Genomic DNA, 18,697 nt, shown 5'->3' with positions numbered 1-18,697 from the left:
TCATCTTTGGAAGTGTTAAAGGTCATGTTGGATGGGTCTTTGAGCAAACTGGTCTGGTGGAAGGTGTCCCTGCTCTTTGCAGAGGGTTTGGAATTAGATGATTTTAAGCTCCCTTCCAACTCAAACCGTTCTATAATTCTATGATTTAGCTATTATTGTATCTACTATTATCACAAATATAGTGCTAGTAAAATGTAAAAAATATACATTACTCTTCACTTTATTCCAAGAAATTAACTTCTGGACAAAATACTGTATAAATATATTTAAAAGGTAAATGTGTTAATCTGAATCATGAATGTGCACATCAGGATTACTAAAGGACTCAGGGCTGCTTTCTCTTCCTATGCTTTTATCTACATTCCAGAATTGCCAAATTTTACTAAGATTTTTAACAAACTGATTTATTGTAGCCAGTATAGAAATTAACCAGAACATACAGTTTATGTCTCTAATTCTTATCTAAATAGTTACTTAAAAAATAAAATACTACCTGAATATGGAATGCTGTTGAATGAATAAAACCTACTTTTTTCTGTCAGTATTTGTCTCTCCTTGAAATTATTTGTTGAAATACTTAATAGCCAATTAAAAATCTATTTCTCTGCCAGTTAAAATCTATAATTCATTTGATGTGATATTATAATTGCTCATTTATAATCTGAAATATTTCACATCATTGCATTGAAGAAATAATTCAGAATTGTTTTCCAATTAATAAATAAACTTAGTTGCTTGGAAAACATACTGTCTCTTACAGTCCCATAGAAGATGGCATTGGGAGCTAAGATGATAGTACTTCTTAAGGTTGTGCAGATCATTATTTAGCAGTTTAAATACACAATTAAAATTTTATAGATATACATCAAGGCCAATGGTGTTATTGATACCTTGCAGATGCAGCACTTGAAGCCTAAATCAGGGCTCTGCTGATGATCAGAGGGGATTTGCCTTGGGCTATCTCCACTATCTCCAACTCACAGTTACCTAGTCTAGAACTAGAGGCAGTTTTATAAAATTTAATACACTCTTTTTTATTTCATGCTCTAGAGAATTAGCCATCAGAAAAATGCTTGATTGTTCTTCCTTCCGGAGACTGATATCTTATGTCAATTTTTCTTAGCAAAATGTGTGGGAAGAAAATTTGGAAGATGACATCTCTATCAATATTTTCTTTTCTGTCTTAAATATGGGTGTTAAAGGAGCCACACAGTCACACAGAACAGTTACCTGTAAAAAAGTGAGTGATAAGCTTCAAAATATTACCCTTTCCACTTCATAATTTCTATGATAGCTCAGTACAAGTATAATGATCTTGGTATCCCAGGCTAGTTGGTTAATTTGCCACAGCTTAATATTTATGTAATGAATATGGTATTGTGAGAATTAAGGTTGTGCTTTTGCAGTGGAAAACTTCACTTGCATATTTGAAAGTGGTTGTGCAGGCATAACAGTGGGGAGCATGTTAAGCAGATAAGGGGACAGTGGAATGTCCCACTGTCCCAAAATAAGGAGGACAGCTAAGAAAAACAAGGCAGCAGTGTGAAATTAGGAAGCACAAGAGAAGATGGAAAAAGAGAAAAAAAAAAAAAAAGAAAGAGAAAAAAAAGGAGAAAATAATGGTTGGTCAAATAAAATTGTACATAAATAGTATAGTAATAAGCGTTGAGTAGTTTGTGAACCTGTACTACTCAGCCAATGAGAAAACAGGGTAGAAATTATGTGTTGGCTAATAGGGAATATAAGGTTATGATATGCTTTTGCTGTGCGCTCCTGCTTGCAGGATGCCTGCCATTGCAATCACAAATAAAAATGCTACTTCACTGAGATCCTCGCCTGAGCCTGTGGTGTTATTGGCTGCAGATTGTTTCTCACAGTAGTAAGCTTGTTTGTTACAGAGAGATGCCCTGCCAGTGCTGAAATGTGTCCTATACAGATCCTCCTCCTTTGTCTCAATTCTCCTTTTGAAGAATGATAATCAGTTTGCTCTGATTGACTGAGATGTCATCAAAACTTGATTTTTAGTTCCTGTTTCAAATGACGGAAACTTGGAACTGTTTCCACATGGAAATACCACATGGAAAATCAGTCACCTCTGAAACCTGTTAAATTAGGCTATTTGCAAACACTACCACAAAATAATCCCAAAGCCATTTGGGGATCTTACAGAATCTCTGGAGAACTTTTAGCTCCTCAGAGATGTAGCTGAAACAGGAAATATTGATGCACAAGTGCAATGGCAATCCGGCAAATGGTGGCCTAATCTGTTCTTAAAACTCTTCAGTGGCAGGGACATCACAGTGAAGACTTCATAGCTAACTCAGATCTTATAACCTATAGGTGAGATCAGAAACCAGATCTAACATACTACATGTGTGAAGCATATATATGAGAAACCACATAAAACTGTTTTATTTCATTTGTTGTACTTTCAAAATATCTGTGATTGTTATGTGAATATATGATTTCAATATATCATTCAAAATATAAATTAATGCACTTTTCTGAAAGAGAAATTTTCTCTTGGAAAACTTCCCTCAAATGTTCCCATTGAACATTTTAGTCACCTTTCATTCATCTCCACATAATACCTTCAAATAAAAACATATCTGTGCATATAAGACAGTCTACTTTTTTACATCTGAAGAGAAAGAAAGCAGTTATTAATCAGTGAGAACCCACAGCCCTCTTACCTTAAGTAGACCTGAGAGATCAACAGAAGAAACACATGTAAAGTTATGTTGCAAACAACTAGCAACATGACACAGTAAATTGCTATATATGCCACTTTCTGTGTAACCACTCTACCCCAACATAAAATTTTGCGATTTTTTTTTCATTACTTACTAAAACAAAGTTTACAAGACATCATAGCTAATGTAACTGTGTAAATACTGCTTACTTATAAGTTTGAGGGCAGTAAGTTCATAAAGGTCATAATGAGATAACAAAAGCATGTGTTACAGGTGAGACAGTTAGAAATGCATTCCTTTTGCTATAAAAACTGCATATGAACATGGAGAGTATGCTCTGACATTTAAGAAAACAGAAGCGTTTCTATTCTTCTCTATCGTGAGTACATAACATATTTCATTCTCATGAATATATGATTTACTATTTTCCAGTGGTAATAGAAAGTAGAATGATGAACATAAAACTGTGAAAAAGAAAGATTCCAAACCTCAGATAAATATCTCTAGAATCTGATGGTACTCTGATTTTACTCAGTCAAAATTTGTAAAAATCATATACATGAAAAATAAAATAAAATAAAATGGAAATTAATCCATAGAAATTATCACGAGTCAAAAAGCACAGAGCAAAATGTACTTAAGTTTAGCTGAAGAAGTTCAAGCAGTCCAGGCTGTAATATATACATATGCTGGGAATATGCTTAAGACCTCCTGGTCATGTTGTCTAGATTTGGCTAAACACTTACCTAATTAGAGAAGTTACAGAAGTATTTGAGACTTCGTTAATTTCTGTTCTCTCAAAAGTTCACTGTAGTTGACATTTAATACAGCAGAATGGACAATTTTTGATCTCAGAGTAAGCAGAAAGAACCCACAAAAAAAAAAAAAAAAAAAGCAACTAACATTTTCTGAAGAACCTATGTGATTTCATGTTTGGTTTGGTTTTGGTTTTGGTTGTTTTCATGAGCAATGCATAAAGCCAAATTGCAACTCAAACAATGCAAATTCCATTATTGAGCATATTGGTCAATTCATGAAATTTAAATGAGGTATAATAACTGAAGGTGAGCTGGTGGTGAAACTTAATGGAATTAGACACAATTTCAGTAATACAATTTAGACTCTTTCATAGTAAAAACATTAAAGTAACTAAGATGATGTAAAATACAAACTGTATCCAAATATTTGTTTTTATATCAATTCAGTGTAATACCATTTCTGAGATTGTTTCAGGAAAGAAAAGAAATCACAACTGCAATACCATACATAAAACATATTTTGCAATCTGGGTGGACAAACTCAGTGCCATTGACCTATAAAAACTGTGTGTTCATAGGATATTGCTTGTTTGGAATAGATGATAGATACACAGAGTAAATTATGCGCTCTTTAAATACAGAAACAATGCTTTCAACAGTATGCCTCATAGAATGGGAAGTGTAGAGAAAGTGGGAGAGAGGGGTCAGCCTTTGCCAGTGGTGTAATTTGGGAAAGCATTACCTTTCTACTTGTTTTATGTAACTGAGCATTTCAGCCCAGTACTACTAATAATGATTTATATACACTTCCTTATTCATTTTGTTTTGTGTGTGTATTAATTGTTGATATTGGTAGGTTTTTTTTTGGTTGGTTGGTTGGTTTTTTTTCCCTTTAGAAAAAATATATTGAGTTCTCTTTACTCTTGCAGCATGCAAAAGTTTCTCAGTTGACAGTAAGATAGTTAAAAGTTTGTATCTGGAGCTTGCTGTGTTTATTATGTCCTGTTTAGAGATATCAGTATAATTTCCAAGCTATTGTTTTGATGGGTTTGAGGCTGAACTGGTTTCCGAATTGCTGGATTTTTTCTTGCTTTCATAGTTCCCTGTGTCTGTACTTCCACTACTTGTTCTCTCAAGTGCAGCCAGGGCCAGATTTAACTGTGATATACACCTCTTACTATTTTGCATAGGATTTACACCTCTGATTTACACCACTTGCTGTTTTGCATAGGCTTTTATGGAGTGCTGAATTTTATTAATTGCTTTCTTCTTCCTGGGCCAAAAAAAAAAAAAAAAAATCACAGCGGACATTTTACAGATCAAAAATGCTAAAAAATTCCTAGCATGGGCTACATTCAATTCTATGCAATGAGAAAGCATAAAAGTGCAAAATTTAAGTCTCCTTTAACAGTGTCAGAAAAGCCTGATTCAGGATTTCAAAAACAAATTGACCTTGTGCTGTCCTCTGTATCAGGGTGAACTTCACCCTGTAGTAATAATGACAGTAGTAACAACAGCAATTGCAGGAAATGCTATTGGATTGTAACCAGTCAGGACAATTTCAGGAAAGCTACTACACAACTCATATCACTGAGCAGGCAGATGCTTACCAGGTTATTATTATATCTTTCAGTTATTGACAATGAAAATGTCTCTCCTGGGTACCACCAGGGCACCCTATTGCTGTAGTAAAGCTGCTTAAAACAGAAGCTGTCACGAAATCATTATTCAAAAATGAAAAATAAAATAAAATAAATAAAATGGAAGAAGAAAAACACAGCAGGTAACACTTTATGGGAACACTTTATGCAGGTCAGTGTTACAGAGTTATTCAGGCTTTATAGTGGCACCAGAAAGATCAAGATGGAGGTTCAGATACCAGCTCACAAAAAATACTTGATTTATGTTTTCTGAGGATTTGTGAGAAGCTTGAATGCTTAAGCATACTAGGGAAAGAATGAGAGGGTTTTTTTTGTTTGTTTGTTTTTTATTTTGTAGTGCAAATATTTGAAAATACATAGGGAAAGGCCAAAATGTTAGATTGATACATAGCAACATAGATATTTACAATAGGTGTGTATAGAAAGGAAAATAATTTTTTTGAAGAAAAATCCCACAACTTGCTCAATGATATTCAGACAAATATATATTTCATAATGAGTCAATTTGTGTGGGCAGTCCTTGTTTCTGCATCTGCATTTGCTATTCCACAATCTTCTATATATGTCTGTATTTAGGACCTTTCTGTAAAAACTGAATACTTGCTCTACAAAAATTTGACCAAAGACCATTTTCCTCAACCAATGATTCCCAAGGCCAAATTTAAACAGAATTTAAACTGTGAGGGAATCCAAAAAAAAAAAAAAAAAAGGTACTTGATTTTTTTACTAGTTCAATACTTATGTGTTGATCTAATTGAGGCAAAGATCTACTGTCTACAATTTATCTGACAGCTGACCACACACAAAAAATTGCAAGTGCTGTACTAGGCCACAAGTACTAAAATATCAGAAATATGTATGTGGAAGACTTAGTTTACTTCAGAGTTATTCCAAAACTGGGACAAAATTCTGCTGGGGTTTTGGGCTTTAACAATCTTCCCTACCAAATTGTCATATTTGAAGACTATGGTACACATACAATCTTGTATCTTTCATATCACAGTAAATATAGAGACATACATGCTTATATACATATGAATGTATATTAAAAAACACATTAAAGTCATCCTGTTTGTATCTTACTGTTCCACTGAGAGTTAGACTCAGAGCCTATGACTATATGAGAATAGGAAGTTACATGGAACAAAATGGGATCAAACCAAATACTCATAGACAGACCAGCCACTAAGGACCTAACCAGGAAACTAAAGAAGCTGACTTACAACAACGTTACTTAATGGAGGAGTTAGGGCTCATGAGGATTTTGAAGAGCTCTTTGGAAAAGAGGGAATTTTGACTTGTAACATTAGGAATAATTTCAGTAAATTTCTATTCTTTAAATATCAGTTTTATCTGCAGATTATTTCTAAACCACTTCCAAGGACTGAGTTTTTATTGTTAAATCACTGCGTATTTTTAGGCAGAGATAGGTATTCATATTTTAAATGGTCTACTTGCAAACAAAAACCCTGGCCATGATGGTTCCCATAATAAATAAATAAATAAATAAATAAATAAATTGCATAGAAATATAATGAAACTGCAATGTGTAGTTAGCGATTACTGTCATATTAATGTTGATCAGCAAGTGAAAATTACATTGAAAATTGTGAAAATTACTATTCATTGTTAAAATGATACATATTTCATAAATGTCATGTTATTTTTAAGTGCATATTTTCATAGAATGGCATTCCTATAGGAAAGATAAAAGTCAGAAGTCACATCAAGCTTAAAAAAAAATAATAAAAAAATTGCAATTAAATGTTAACATTGTTATATTGTTCACATTTTTCGTAATTGAAAGCAAACGTGAAATTAAATTGTTATGAGCAAGTTGCCAACACTTTTAAATGGAAATTCAGCAGCAACAAACAGAAGTGTTTTTCTGTCTGCATAAGTGTGACATGTTTTCCCATGACATATATTGAGCTCTGCCCGGAGAGCTGAGTCTACAGTAAGTTATTCAACCACAAGTGTTAGCTGGGAGTGAGATTTTTTTCCCCATTCCTAGCTGACAGGACATTATAGTGGTTTTATTCTTGACACATAAAGTTAAAGGCATGCGTAATTCATTGCAAGATTGACACCTTCAGTTTTAAGACCTTTAAGACCATGTCTCTGTTTCCAATAGTGTCTTGTTTATAGGTACTCCATTAGGCCCTGGTTCCAGAGTAGGTCTCTAAAGGACTGCAGACATGAAAATTATAATTAAAAATAACAGGTATTTACAAAATGTATGGAGCAACTTGAAGGCATTTATGGAACTGAGAATAGAGCTCAGAAAAATCAGGAGGAGAAAATAATTTTATGACCTACAAAATCCAATAGATATAGCCACTCTAGATGTCCACACATTTGTACCAGTGTAAATGAAACAGGTTTTTCTTTAATAAAAGCTTTGGGGAATGTGTTGCAAAAAGGTTCTTGTTTCTTTTCATTTGAAAGTAGCCTACCCCTCTTAATTATGGTATTCAGGCAGTCACATACTGCATAAAACAGTTGTAGCCGATGATGTCATGGAATACTTTAAATCAGAGAAGGCCAGAAGGATTTAAAAAAGAAAATATAATATTTATTGGGGTTTTCTTTATCTCATTCTTCAAGAAAAAAAAAAAAAAAGACAAGAAAATTAAAGAAGTATGAGAATTCACCTTATTTAATGAAAGAAATGTAAATATTTTATATAGAATTTGCATTTTTGAGATTAAATATGTTTCTTTAGCAACTTAAATTGCAATAAATATTCAAAGCATGTTTTCACTCTCAGAACTTCTTATCAAACAAAGAATTAAACCAGGATAACTGGCAACAACCAAAGTCATTTAAAAATCAATCCGAAAATGATGACATCCTTCCACTTAGATCTGGATGCTCTCATTTGTTATCAAATATTGTATATGCATTTTTTCATACTGTTTCTTACATTTCAAGGAGGTTTTCTCCTAAGCAGTGTTCCTTGGAGTATATTCAAATCAGTATTTGTGCTATTCTACCATTGAAACAATTTGATAAGTAATGCAGTTTAAGATGTACATATAAATAAAATAAAAATAAAAAAAGTAAATCTTAAGGATAACAGTAAACCAAAACGTTATTAGCATCCTATTATTAAAGGATATAGGATTAATTCAATATTAGAAATAACTTCATATGTGTGCTGGCACACAATATATGGAAGGTGGTAGAGATTTTAACCAAGTAAAATAGAAGCAATAAACATACACAGAAAAGGAGATATAAAAATCAAGTCTTCTGAATTATAGTTTTATGCAGGAGGCCTGGCGCAAATGGAACAGTAATTTCACTGCCTGTACCTCTTTTAAAGCCCAGAATAAAAATGGTAGACTGTGATCCACACACTGTTTATCAGTTGAGCATTGCAAAAGCTTGATGGCATTTGCATAGGACTTGCTCACTAGGTTTGACATGACTCAAGGTCTTTCTTTGTTTTAAAGAAGCTGCTTCTGATTTATCATACTGTAAGTCAAACTGAAATGAGAACTATGTCTAATGAGATTGACAATGCAACCTAATACTAGCTGCAATTTCTCATAGGTAAGGTTTCTTTCAGGATAAAAGAAGTTTCTCAGAGAAGATGAGATACACTAATTCCTTTCAAAGATATTGCTGAAAACTTTGTAATGTAGGGAAAAAAAAAAAGTCTATTTTACATATTGTACATAAAAAAAATGTGTATCCACATTACTTCCACTAGCAAATAGGCTTGAGGAAAGTGTAATTCTATGGTCACTTTCAAGTCAAGTGGTTCTATTGATGTTACCTACTCAGTATCTCGGTTCGATGTCTTTCTCTCTTACTGAAACACACTATCCTGATGGTGCCATGGGACAGATGCCTGAAGAACTGCTAGTTCTTGTGAGACAGGTACAGTATCCATTAATAGAATTATTTCTCCTGAGTGGATACGGAATGGTCAGTAACTTCTGCACAACTCCCCTCAAGAGACTAACAAAAAAAAATATATTAATTGTGTCCAGATTGGTTAGCTCACTCCAGAACAGATGCAACCTGACTGGATGTGGAAGGAACTCCATCATCCAAAGATGTAGTTAATGGAATGGCTGCCTGTGCCCTGCACTCAGACTGCATACCTTTCATAACTTTCATACCCATGCATTGCATGTTTTCTCTATAGTGTTCTGGTGTATTTACAATGTGTGACAGAATACCATCAGTACAGATTTCACGATGTATCATTACAATACATAAATAATGCTGGTCTTAATATAACATAATACAAAAATTAATAAATTATTAATACCGCTGGTTTACAGAGGGACTGTTTTGATCCTTTCTCACCCCTGGGGAGTCCAAAAGATTTCATATAGTGAGAGTCCTATATGCCTCATATTAATAAAGTGAAATTTCTTAACATTCCCAGGAGCTTTACATTGTAAATGTTATACCAAGTCAGGAAAACAGTAAAGAAGCATTATGGGAGGCATGGCTTTGTTTGTTTGTTTTTGAGAAAGTTTATGTCTATTTCTTATAGTACCGGTTACAAATAATTCCACAGATCATGAGTAAACAGTAAAAGTACCTCAGTATTTATATTCATTTGTGTGGTTTGTGATTTTTATTTATTTATTTATTAAATACACCCTCTGTACTTTAGTTTCCACAGCAGAAGTTGACGCTCCCCAGGACCTCTCTATGTCTTTCCTCCTCTTCCAGTGTATAGTATGCATGTCTCTGCATTCGTAGGGTGAATTAGACCAGTCTGTAAACAATCTGAAACCAAAGAGGTTATTTTTCAGGGGAATAATTTCCCCTACTATTTCCATTATGGGAAAATGTGATAGAAGAAAGTAGTAATAGTAATAAATAGGAAGAAGAAGAAGAAGAAAAGAAGAAGCAGAAGAAGCAGAAGAAGAAGAAGAAGAGAGAAGAAGAAGAAGCAGAAGAAGAAGAAGAAGCAGAAGAAGAAAAGAAGAAGAAGAAAAGAAGAAGAAGAAAAGAAGAAAAGGAGAAGGAGAAGGAGAAGGAGAAGGAGAAGGAGAAGGAGAAGGAGAAGGAAGAAGGAAGAAGGAAGAAGGAAGAAGGAAGAAGGAGAAGGAAGAAATGAATAAAAAGCCATAGAGCAGGCACTTCTACACGGCTGAAAAAAAAAATAGCTAACTGCAACTTATTCCAGGTATTGTGGCAACTCCTTTGCACAGGAATTTGTCCAGGATTCTTCTGCTGATAGGCTGGGGAAGAAAAAGCTTAACGTGTTCTTCATTTTCTTGTGCTTTTAGGTTCTGACCACTAATGGAACCTAAGTGGTAGAGAATATATCCTGTGCTGACATGAAACAGACCCTCCTTTATTTCATAAACTAGAAATTTGACTAGAATTTACCTTTGCAACACAGCAAGCAGTAGATGAATATGTGCTAGAAACCCAGTTCTATTAATATGAAAGTTTTTTTTAGAAAGATTAGAAAAAAAATCTGTATGCGCTAGCTTAAAATCTGCACTAGCCTAGTGTCTGACACATTTTAATTGAGTCTTCTGCACTCAGAGAAATCCAGACACTGAAACTGTTGGTTTTACGCAGCTGGGCAGCTGAGCTCCACCAGAACTTCTCTCTCTCACTTTACCTCCTCAATGGGAAAGAGGGAGAAAATATGAAGAAAAGGGCTCAAGGGCTGAGATAAGACAGGGACATCACTCAAAAATTATCATCATGGGCAAAACAGACTCAGAGTAGGGAGATTACAGAAATCTATCACTAACAAGCTAGAGAAGTTAGAGACAAAGAAAACAAACTAAAAACACCTTCCCCCTGTTGTCTGTAGCTTCGGGCCCTGTGTGCCCCACCATTAAGCACACAGAGTTGAAATCCACAAGTTTTCCCAGCTTTGGACTATACTCCAATCCACCCTCTTCCATCTCTTCCCCCTGAGCAGCACAGGGGAATGAGGGCTGTGGTTAGTCCCTAACGCTTCACCTCCACCGCTCCTTCACGGTCACTCTCCGCCCCTGCTCCACGTGGGGTCCCTCCCACGGGATGCCGTCCTTCCCAAACTGAGCCTGCGGGGGCTGCCCACAGGCTGCAGCAGCTCTTCAACAATTGCTCCAACATGGCTCCGTACCACGGGGTCCATCCCCCAGGAGCAAACTGCTCCAGCACACGTCCCCCACGGGCGGCAGCTCCCCCCAGACCCCCTGCTCCTGCGTGGGCTCCTCTCCACGGGCTGCAGCTCCGGCCCGGGGCCTGCTCCTGCGGGGGCTCTCCATGGGCCGCAGCCTCCTCCAGGCCACATCCACCTGCTCCACCGGGGGCTCCTCCACGGGCTGCAGCGTGGAGATCTGCTCCATGTGGGACCCATGGGCTGCAGGGGGACAGCCTGCTCCACCAGGGGCCTCTCCACAGGCCACAGGGGAACTTCAGCTCTGGTGCCTGGAGCACCTCCTGCCCTCCTGCTGCACTGATCTTAGGATCTGCAGGGCCACTTCTCAGTCCTCACTCTCCCAGCTGCTGTTGCACAGCATTTTTTTGTTTGTTTGTTTGTGGGTTTTTTTGTTTGTTTGTTTGTTTTTTCTTCTTCCTTTAATCTGCTCTTCCACAGGCCCAACCAGCATTGCTCATTGGCTTAGCTCGGGCCAGTGGCTGGTGCCTTTTGGAGCCAGCTGAAACTGTCTCTTATCTGACACCGGGCAGCTGCTGGGTTCTTCTTACAGATGCCATGCAGCCCCCTCCTACCAAAACCTTGCCATGTAGACCCACTACACAAATCCACTAAGTTAGCTTTATCAACAAGTGCTACTCAAACCTTGGCTAGAAGGTGATGGGGAAATGGGAAGAACAGACGATGGGGAAACAAACAGGAGAACAGACTTTTAATCTTTTAGCCAGAGTTCATTTTTGCAACTTTTGGATAGCAGAAAGGCATTACTGATAATTTTCAGGTTTTTGTCAGTCTGGCTAATATCTGACTCTACAATGATTTTGTTTTCTTTGTTGAAGCAAGATTTATAAGGAAATATATATATGTGTGTATATATGTTTACATATAAACATATATGTTTATGAGGAAATACAAAGTTGGTCTTTGTTTTTGGACCAACTGGTATAATTGAAAATAGAGCAAACTTTCAGTCCATTCCTATCTGAAAAAGGCAGCAAACTTCAGTCTAAACACAGACTGACAACATTTGCTCTGAGTTTAACTTAATTATGTGAGTTTGGGTTTTCTTAGTGCCTGACTAGGCTTTTGACAACTTGTGAAGTAGTATTTGAATACTGCTTAGACTGAGAACAACATGCTGTTTTGTAAATATATTTGACAGAGAAAAAGAGAAATGCATAGTGAAAATTAGCTTGTAAAGACGCCAGAAGTAGGGTATGTGAAGTAAACTGGCTTTTTGCAAGTCCATTCAAGGAAATTTACCTAGCATATAAGCCTGAGGGAGGACTAAGTTTTTCCATTCACCCATCATTCATTCACCCATTCTTCCCTCAGGGAAAGCACTACTTACTGTGATTTAACTGGGGAAAAATGGCATCAGATCCTACACAAATCCAAAAATGCAGTATCCGTCCATCACTCCTCAGGTCTCTGACTCACCGTAGGCGTAACAAGTTCCTGGGAACATCTCTGCTTTTCTCTTAAAACAGAAAAAGGTGTGGAAATTTGGTAAGTAAGCTTTTCCCTTCATCTCTAGGGCACACAGTTAACCCGAAAGAACTCTTGAGTGGATCAAGGATGACTGAGAGATATTGGAGGCAAGTTCCTTGTGTAGCATGGTCACACAACAAAATAACAAGGTCAATGCATTGAAGTAACTGAAATTCTATTAGATATAAAGAAAAAAAAATCACAGTGGTAGTTGTTAAGCACTGTAGCAGGTTTCCCAAAGAGGCTGGGAAATCTCCACCCTTGGAAATATTAAAAATTTGTCAGCACACAGACCTCAGCAACCTGCTTTTACTTCAGAATTAGTCTTGCTTGATAAGTGCATGCATGCTCACATGACCAGTGAGATCACAGCACCCTTTGAGAAAAGGAGCCAGGAGCTGATAGGCAGATGTATACAGCAGATATACACAGGTGCCGATGTCTTACCTCCAGCAGAAATTAGAGATCATCCAATGGTCCTTTGAAATATCATTATTTTACCTATTCTTGTCTAATTTTAGCATAATTATATGCTCCTTGCCATTCCAAAATCCCTGAAAAGAGGTTTGGGCACAGGAATTGTTTCTTTTAAGCTATGTCCCTGATACTAAATCCCATGTCCAAAGAGTGATACAAAATAGAGCATGGCCTAAGCAAGTCTTGAAGTCCTGCAAGAGGTTCTTTTCAGTATTCCTGCCTCCCACTTCAACTGCTTTTTCATTTTGCTGGTTTTTTGTTTGTTTGTTTATTTTGTTTTTAATTTAAACAATCAAATATCTTATTTCTGCTTGTAATCTTTCTTTTGTTAAAAAAAAAAAGCTGTCCTGTTTTTGTTTGTTTGTTTTAGTATTGATATTAATTTTAAAATGATTAGTGTTTGAGTTGCTTAGTTTGTAACAGAAGAAAAATTTTCAGTGTCAGCCTTACTTTATGAACTTTAAACATTTCCTTTTGGCACAAATGTTCTCCAGAGAAATATTATTATTTATTATTGTTATTATTTTACAGTCCTTACGTTAAGATTTTTTACTGCAGTTTCATGGATTTCCAAAATTAAAGCAGCTATTAGATGGTTCTAAAATATGCAATAATAAGCATTAAAAAAAAAAAAAAGATTTTTACAACTTAGTTTGACATTTTAAATTTATTCCTTCTCTATTTTATCCTGAAAATAAATTTTGGAGTAAAATCTCATGAAAAGCATAGAAAAACTTCATAATGTTATGTTTTTATAAGAATCATTGGGGAAAAAAAATTCTTTTCGCTTTATCAGCTTGCTTTAGCATTACTGAGAATATGCATATACATAGTTAACCCATTTGATGTTATATGTAAATAAAGAAAGCTGTGTATATTTTCACTATGGTATAATTTCTTTTAATGATAAATAGACAACCTGCAAAATGTACAAATCTAAATCACCTTTAAAAATGCAGAAATAAAGAGGGGCCCAATCTTTACTCCCAGAGAAGTTCAAGTAACACATCTAAAGCAAGTTTAAAGTTTTTCTAGCACTTAAACTAAACCATCACTTCTGAAAATAAAATAATAACTTCTCATTCTGGTAATCAAAAGATTGGATACACATAAAAGTCACTATCCTTACAAGAAACATTTTAATATTAGAAAATTGTTATAAAGTCTCTGAGACTCATTTCTCCATCCCTTCCAGGCACACAGCCTTCTATTTTTTAACCAAACACAGTCCTCCAAGTTTTTCATTCCTTATTCATTGGTTCTGTTTGCTGTATTGTAGTTTTATTCTCTGCTGTATCGCATTTTTTCCTCTGATTTCTAACAACATCTGAAACTGGAAACAGTTCTTTAGCTGCACTATTTGGAGAGGAATAATTATCCCTCACCTCATTTTTTTGTTTGCAAAACACTTCCTAGCATGTCAGAAAATATTATTTGTCTTTTCAGCAGCAGTAATTGCTTATTTGACCTAACTTCCAGCCCACTATATCACAGATATATATATATTTTTTTCCATCCTGGTTGCTTTTGTCAATGTATTTTTTTAATACTTTTTTTTATGTATGTAGTGTTTTTTTTGCTTTGCTGTGTTGAATTTCACCTTAAAGACTTCTGACTATTTCTTCAATTCATCAGTACCAATTTAAATTCACAACTTATCCTCCAAAGTGTTTGCAGCACTTACTGTTGGGTGTCAAGGTTGATAAGTCATCTAATTTGTTAATGAAACCATTAAATTACACTGGACGTAAGATAGATCTCTCACCAACATCAAGCATCTTCCTAGTTTCTTGACAGTAATTCATTGATAACTGCTATTTAAGCTTGATGATTTCAACCTGATATGAATGTGCCTGTTAGTATTTTAATCCATGCCATATGACAGTCTAAAAATGAGGAAAATATAGGAATCCATTAAAAAGTAACTGCAAAATGCAAATAGACCAGCTAACTGTCTCCCAGAAGTTCATTCGTATTGTGCACAATATTCTGGCTGGAAAGAAAAAGATAAAAAACATGCTGAGTGTTATATGAGAGCTTTAGTTAGCCATCCCAAATTCTGTCATAACATGACATTTCCATCCAGATTGTCTTCTGTGTTTGCATTCTGTACAGATCACAGAATCATGGAATGGTTTGGGTTGGGAGGGACCTTAAAAATCATCTAGTTCCAATCACCCTGTCATGGACAGGAACATCTTCCACTAGATCAGGTTGCTCAAAACCCCATCCAACCTGGCTTTGAACACATTTAGGGATGGAGCATCCACAGCTTCTCTGGGCAACCTGTACCAGTGTCTCACCCCCTCACAGTAAAGAATTTCCTCCTTATATCTAATCTAAACCTACTCTCTTTTAGTTTAAAGCCATTCCCCCTTGTCCTATCACTACACTCCCTGAAAGAGTCCCTCCCCAGCTTTCCTGTAGGACTCCTTTAGGTATTGGAAGCTGCTACAAGGTCTCCCTGGAGCCTTCTCTTCTCCAGGCTGAACAAACCCAACTCTCCCAGCCTGTCTCTGTAAGAGGGGTGCTCCAGCCCCTTGATCATCTTTTTGGCCCTCTGCTGGACTCGTTCTAATAATTCCATGCCCTTCTTGTGGAGGACTTCCATGTCCTTCTGGGAGCCCCAGAGCTGAAGACAGTACTCCAGGTGGGGTCTCACAAGAGCAGAGAGGGAGAATCACCTCCCTCAGCCTGCTGGCCACTTCTCTTTTGATGCAGTCCAGGATACGGTTGGCTTTCTGGGCTGAAACTCTACATTGCCAGTTCATGTCAAGCTTCTCGTCAGATACTAGAGATGATGATTAGTAATATGCTTACTCTTTGCATTCCATCCAGTCAGCTATGATAATATCATTCGTATCACTCACACCTTCAGAAAGTGTTAGCTTCTATCAGTCACCAACTTTGGTTTCCATACCTGACGAAAATACATCCTAAGCTCTTGTGCTGTTATTAATTCATTTTGTATGGAATATAGTTTGTCCTAAACTGAAATAAGAATAAACTCTACAGTATTCTATCTACAATTTAATTGCTTTTATCATTATGAGCAACAGAAATTCAACACATATAGAAGAATATCAAATGATTATGGGTTTCTTCTATATCCCAGTAACAAGATTTTTTAGATTTATTTTTTTAATGAGATTTATTTCTCTTACTTATACCAGCATAACAGTGCTTTTTAAAAAGCAAGCAAAGAAAAGCCTTTATTGCAGAAGACTGAAGATGCCAAGAACACCTACAAATATTTTTCGTAGTTTTCAATAAGTTTGGGCTTGTTTGAAAAAGATGTCAGAGCCCTTGAATTTAATATGATAGTCTATGAGTAGAGCAATAAAACAGGTAAAGATTGAATGGGTAGACAATGCTTTCAAGGTGGCAAAATGTAATATACTGTAACAGCTGAGCTCTTCATAGTATTGTGTTGCTCAGGCCAGAGGTGATGGAATTGTGAATAACTGGAGGGAGTTCATGATCCATCAAAGAGGAAAAATGTTTTAACCTTAATAGAAATGAACTGGAAGGAATCACATTGATAATATTTCACTGACAGCTTGTTGGAATTTCTTTGAATATTTCTACCTGAGGGGCCTCACAGAAAATTATACTATCTTAGGAAATCAGAAAACAGGAATAACTGTATTTCTACGATAATGATCAAAGGATGTGACAGTTTTTCACTTAAAAAGTAAATGCTTTTCTGAAATAAAAATCACAGAAAAACAATATTCGGTGGGAAAACAAAACAACACAAAACAAAAGCACTTCTCAGTGAACAATGTTATAGTAAATCTTATTTTATCTTTCAGACTTTGAGGGGAGAAATTAATGATCCCTTTTAATATATTATTGTATCATTAATCTGATAATTTTATGTTAATGACAGCTCTCCTGTTCACATCATAATATGCTTCTGAAAGAGAAAAAAAAATAAAATTCAATGTGCTATTGAATTGCCAAATTCTAACTCCCATTATTAAAAACAAAAAACGATAATAAAATTTGACAACCTCATTGAAGAAGTTTCATCTGTTTCATTTTTCAAGTTAATTTCATGATATATTAAGAGTTTGTTTGTCATATGTCTTTAGTGCAACTCATTAATTTCATGACATTCAGTAACTTAACAGGAATGTGGTATTGTGTGGATGCACCAGGCCAAGGGGGCCAGTGTTAAAGAGCAGGTTGGATGGGGCCCTAGGCAATCTGATCTAGTGGGTGGCATCCCTGCCCGTGACATGTGTATGTGTGTGTTGAAAATGTAAAATCTGAGGAAAGATTTCAGAAAAGTGTTGAGTCTGTCTCTCTTTCATTTATCTTGCATCTTATCTTATTTTCTCAAATATGCTAAGACCATTGTGGGTATCTTCAAAGTACACAATATGATAGTCACTTCAAGTGCTTACAAACTAATTGCTTGCACCTTCAAGCTGCAACTTCTGCTACAACTGTCCAGAGCCATATTGATTTAAACTTGACTTTCAGGATGCATGTGGTTGCCTCCACAGAGTGAATTTGCACTCATTAGTGCCTAACTGGAAATAAAGCACAGACTAAGGCTCTAGAGTTAAAGAGTAGGTGATTTTCTGTGTGCCATTGATTTCAGTTGGCTTTTGAATATCTATCCATACACATGAAATTGCCAAATCAGTGTTCTGCAGAGCAAAAGAAATGTATGAAGAGAGCAGTTCACTGGAAACTGTTGAGTATAGAAGAAAGACAGAAAGTGGTAAGTTAGAAAAAATAACAACAAAAACATAAACCAAGTCTCTGTTAGGAAGCTCCTGAAAAGAGATGTTTGGTAGCAGTTTTATACATAGCATTTTTTTATATCTATATTGTCAGTCAATTTTGATTTCTGTAGGAAATTTGTAAATCAACAGACTATCAGCTATGGAATTACATTACACAGACTTCAAGAGGAGTCATTGGGAGTGCTATCAAACCCAAACTTTGGAGCGATTAAAAACACATACACACACACAAAGTATTTATTCCTAATATTTCCCAATAATCAGCAGAAACAGTTTATAATACAAGGCTCTTGAAGTTGTAATGGGATTTCTTGCTGTGACTACATTTCATTCAAAGTAACATAGTATTTGGAATTAATATGATATAAAATTATTAAGTCATGCCTTACCTTGCTTCTTTTTGTGTGTTGTTGTCCTGGTTCCAGTTAGGACAGAGTTAATTTTCCCTCATAGTAGCTGGTAGGGTGCTATGTTTTGGATTAGGATGAGAAGAGCGCTGATAACATGCTGATGTTTTAATTGTTGCAGAGCAGTGTTTACACCAGGCCAAGGACTTTTCGGCTTCTCGCTCTGTCCTGCCAGCGAGCAGGCTGGGGGTGCAGCAGGAGCTGGGAGGGGACAGACCCAGGACAGCTGACCCAAACTGGCCAAAGGGGTATTCCATACCATCTGACGTCATGCTAAACAATATATAGGGGTGGCTGGCCGGGGTGGGGGGCCG

At 36.0% G+C, this 18,697-nt stretch overlaps 1 long non-coding RNA gene across 1 annotated transcript; it reads right to left on the bottom strand.

Annotated features, from left to right (window-relative positions):
* Positions 1–6,516: 6,516 nt before the first annotated feature.
* LOC125183105 (uncharacterized) lies at positions 6,517–18,684 on the bottom strand. The gene is made up of 3 exons (XR_007164293.2): positions 18,366–18,684; positions 12,600–12,728; positions 6,517–9,867 (listed from the first exon to the last, which is right to left on the bottom strand). It is a non-coding gene; the product is annotated as an uncharacterized lncRNA (long non-coding RNA).
* Between the last annotated feature and the right edge of the window lie 13 nt (positions 18,685–18,697).

This window comes from Anser cygnoides, chromosome 3, assembly GCF_040182565.1.
Source record: "Anser cygnoides isolate HZ-2024a breed goose chromosome 3, Taihu_goose_T2T_genome, whole genome shotgun sequence".
Lineage (NCBI taxonomy): Eukaryota > Metazoa > Chordata > Aves > Anseriformes > Anatidae > Anser > Anser cygnoides.
Note: the sequence above shows the minus strand (reverse complement) of the source record. Positions and strands in the feature narration are given on the sequence as shown.